This window comes from Triticum aestivum, chromosome 2B, assembly GCF_018294505.1.
Source record: "Triticum aestivum cultivar Chinese Spring chromosome 2B, IWGSC CS RefSeq v2.1, whole genome shotgun sequence".
Lineage (NCBI taxonomy): Eukaryota > Viridiplantae > Streptophyta > Magnoliopsida > Poales > Poaceae > Triticum > Triticum aestivum.
In genome coordinates, this window is record NC_057798.1 from 756,610,194 (window position 1) to 756,614,824 (window position 4,631).

The 4,631-nt window shown below is 41.9% G+C and overlaps 1 pseudogene; it reads right to left on the minus strand.

The window, feature by feature from the left end:
• The window catches only part of LOC123039557 (DNA-directed RNA polymerases IV and V subunit 2-like), a 4,112-nt pseudogene extending 3,855 nt beyond the window's left edge, over positions 1–257 (minus strand).
• Between the last annotated feature and the right edge of the window lie 4,374 nt (positions 258–4,631).

Below are 4,631 nucleotides of genomic sequence, written 5' to 3' on the forward strand. Positions count from 1 at the left end.
GCTGCCGGGCCCGGCCCTGGCACCGTCACCACCGCACGCAGGCTTCTGCAGGCCTCCGCCGCCCCCTGCCCCGCCCATCCCCTGCCGGCCCCGCCCATCGCCTCGCTGGACCCGACCTCGTCCCCGGTCGGCCCTGCGCACGGCGCATCGTGTCTCAACGGCCTCCGCAGCCCGTGCTGCACCGGCCACCGCTGGCCGCTCTGTGCCGCGCCGGCCACCCACTGCTGGCCACGTCGGCAATGGCGTGGCTCTGCCATGCCACGCAGGCACCCACTGCAATATGTTTTTTTTGTTTGACCCTCTATGTAATCTCTCTGTAATGAAATCTTTTTTATTGTATATACATAAAGATGATTGTAATAAGACTACTAAGCCACGGCATAAGCGAACGAATATCAGAAAAAAAAACTCGCATGTGAGGATTTTGTCTAAGCGTTTGACCATCTGGCATCTGCAATTGGTCTGTTTGTACAGTTTTTTATAAATAAAAAAATACGCTTTGCCGTCTGTGATCTTCCTGGCTCACGGCAAAGATGGCAAAGACAGATTGGCTGACGGCAAAATCTTTGCCGTCTGCCCCATAAAAAGCTGACGGCAAAGTGCTCTTTGCCGACTTATCTTTGCCGTCTGACTTTGCCGTCAGCTTGCAGACGGCAAACTCTTTGCCGTCTGTTTTTTGGTCTTTGCCGTCTGTAGGGCACAGACGGCAAATTATCTGATTCCTGTAGTGGAGAAGAATTTTTCATTATCATTTGAGTTATGATTTAGATACTGCAATTTCTACATTGAAAAGCGTGTCATCAAATCTGTTGAAATGACACCAAGTGAGATATGGTATGGTAAGACAAACGAGTTTGCCTTTTCCTAAAATTTTGTAATATAAGACATATGTAAAAAAATTGCATGTCTATCCCAAATCAGTTAGGTGCTACTTTATAGGTTATTCTATAATATTGGGTATTCCTCACTGCACCATGGCAAAATGTTTGCCACTAAGAACAATGTGTTTTGAAGAAAATGTTTCTTGCAAAATAATAAGTGGGAAGACAGTGCAGCTTGACGAGATTAGAGAATCTTCGCCATTGGATCAAATGAAAGAAATGTTGGAAGTGGTTTCAAAAGTTTTCCACAACAACTGATATTGAAATCTCCTCAATAACAAAGGGGAGAGCATTAAAACCAAGCATCTCCACGAAATCAGTGATGAAGTCCTCCTTATCTCAGGAGTGAGCAAACGCACAATCATTGTCCATATTCCATTTGAACTATGTCCTCTTATCCATAAGAGTCATTCTAGTCATCTACTCCCTCCGTTCTCAAATATTTTTCTTTTTAGAGATTTCAATAAGTGACTACATACGAAGCAAAATGAGTGAATCTACACTCTAAAATATGTCTACATACATTCGTATGTTGTGTCCATTTGAATGCCTAGAAAGACAAATATTTAGGAACGGAGGGAGTAGTTACTTGCTACACATGTATCATCTACAAACAAAGTGTCACTAACTGCATAATCATGTAACCCAAAGCAACAACAGCTAGTTGCCAAAGCCATATAATGGTAAAATGGCCACTAACCCCAACCACTTAACTCATAGTGTTAAAAAAACACCAGGCATTTAAACTTTTTTGTAAGTAGCATTACTGGTACTACAATGTAGCTTTGGTTTAACAGTGAAATCATGAGTGGAAATCATTTTTGGCTTAGGTTTAAATAAGGAAGATAATATCACTCTCTCATCTCATAGATTATCACCCTCTAATTAGAATCAGAAATTAAATTTGTAATAGCATCAGGGTGAAAGCTATTTAGCTTTGCTCGGTATTGTATTTTTTGCTATGTTTCCCCATTCTAGTACTAAACAAATCACTTCTAGATTTTTTTGGTCATTAATAATAGAGATAGAGTATTGTACTTATTAAGTAACTAGGAACATTATTTAGAACAACATGTATAGACTTTTCTCTAGATTCTTCTTCATTGCCCTCTCAATAGCTTTATCCATAGTTTTGTCCTTCATCCCTTTTTTTGTCCATACCACTCCTTCTTGATGCTCCATCTAGAGCAACTTTATTCTTGTTTTTTTACTCTTGCAATAAAATCACCTAGATTCATTTTATTATCATCATTTCCCACCCCCAATATCTTGTATAGGAGCTTGTAAAAAAAGCCTTAGTCGCTTCGGCATTAGAGAGCTTTTTCTAACAAGTATATCTCCCTATGGTGTAGAAAATATAGTGGAATTCAGACACACATGAATTTCATTTTCTTTATCAGGGTCACTTCATATTTATGATATCCTATAGCAAGCATTTTATTCAACATAATTGATTTCATTAACCTTTTGTGTACCACTCAGCATATAGCTGGACTTAACATGACATTTTGTGATGGAAACTATCAGCAAAGAGAAAGGGTTGTGGTTGATTGTATGCAAGCGTCATCACGCATGCATTGTCGCGAAGGGCCCATGTGTATATTGGCCAATTCTCCGGAAACTCCTTCATTTGGGCCTGAAACATGTGAGTGACAAAGAAAAATAAACAACCCAAAATAGGAGCGCATCCACTCCCCCAGTGCATTTCATCAAGGAGGTGTGCACGGATGCTACAAAATGATATTCTCCCACCCCTTCCCTATTAGACAAAAAACACTCCGATTAAACCTAAAGATCGTTAAGAGCATATTTTGATTATGCGATGTAAAGTTGTTGAAAGGACATGTTGATACCTAAACATGGTTTCAAAGCAAAATTGTGTTGGGTCAGTTGAAACAACATCCATCAATTGCTTCGTGATACCAAGAGTTCCCCCAAACACATCACGGTGGTCTTTCGAATAATGCCTCGTCAAGTGCTTACAGGGAGCCCATGATAAGACAAAACTTTCTTTATATTCATCATATCTCCTGGTTCGTGATCGGCATTGAGTAAAGCTTGGCATCATCAAGAGTTCCCCCAAACACTTCATAGTGGCATTTGTAATAATGCCTCGTGAAGTGCTTGCGAGGAACCCATGGTAAGACCAAACTTGCTTTGTGATGAACGTCTCCTTTGGTTCTTGACTGCATTGAATAAAGCTTGGCATCACAGAGTCGTTCCCTCAAACACTTCACAATGGCATTTGAAAGAATGCTCATGAAGTGCTTGCAAGGAACCCACGGTAAGACCAAACATGGTTTGTGATGATCGTCTCCTTTGGTTCTTGACTGACATTGAATAAATCTTGGCATCACCAAGAGTTCCCCCAAACACTTCACAATGGCATTGAAAGAATGCTCGTGAAGTGCTTGAGAGGAACCCATAGTAAGACCAAACATGGTTCACCATTAGCTCAACTATTCTGGTGTGCGACCAGTATCTCGTAAATGCTTGATTACACTGAGAGTTCCTCCAAACACTTCACATAAGCTCTCAAAAAGGTTTTGTAAAGTGTTTGGAGGGAACTCCTTGTAATAGCAATTGTGATATGTAGTCCATATTATGTAGTTTATGACCTGCAATATCTGCTAAGTACTTGGTTGGACCAAGAGTTCCCGAAAACACAATACCTGAAAAAGGTGCTTCATAAAGTGCTTGAAGGGAACCCCCGGTAATACAAAACATGATTCTCAGCCAACTAGTGAATCTCTCATGGTATGTGGGCAATGTCTACTGAATGCTTGGTGACACCGAGAGTTCCCCCAAACACTTCAGAGAAGTTCTTGAAAAGACATATCCTGAAGTGCTTGAAGAGAACTCCCGAGGAGGCCAAACTTGATTAATACCCACGCACTTGTGCATCATAATGTATATGGACCCACCCCTATAATTTCCAAAGCACAAACACTCTCAAATCCTACTGATACTATTGGTTGCCACCCGGAGTTCCCCCAAACACTTCACTATGCAAAGCTCTATATCCCCTCAATGCACACTTTTAAAACAGTGGCAATGCAACAATGGGGTAGCATGAGCTAGCTACTGAAGTGATTTGAGAAGAACTCCAGGTGACAACCAACCAAAGTACGTAGCTACAACTCTTGTTCATCTCCCATGGACCACACTTTACTGACTTGTTTAATCTGCCATGTGGCGGCGGCTATTTATAAGTCTAGACGAGAGACTAAAGACCTAATAGCAAACTTGTTGCCTCCAGCGGACTGCAGCGTGCAATGCACTACATGATCTTGGTGCTGGGTCGATGAACCTGGCAGTGCACCTAGACGTGATGCTGCCTAGGTTAGAAGGAGGAAGTAGCTGCTAGAGCCAAGGGAATCTCGTGTGATGTGGCCTTTTCTGGCCAAGATTGGCAGCTCGGAATCGTGCAAAAGCCCATGGTGTAAAGGTACATGCTCAGCCTACAAATTCCTTATCTCCTCAAGCAGCTAGCAAGAGATCAGTGTCGTCGATGGCGTCGCTCAGTTTGTGTCCACAAACATTTCTGTCAGCGCGTCCATGCAAAGGAGTGCAGGGATCACGCTATAATTATGATTATCATCCCATGCAACTGGTGCAAAGCTTGAGCCGGCCAGTTGCAAGAATGGAAAATGCTCCGTAGATCTCATGGGAGAATGTTGCAGTAGTGATGTGTGCAGTATCTTGATAAAGTCAGTATAGCTCATAAAGAACTTACGTAGAAGAAAAGTA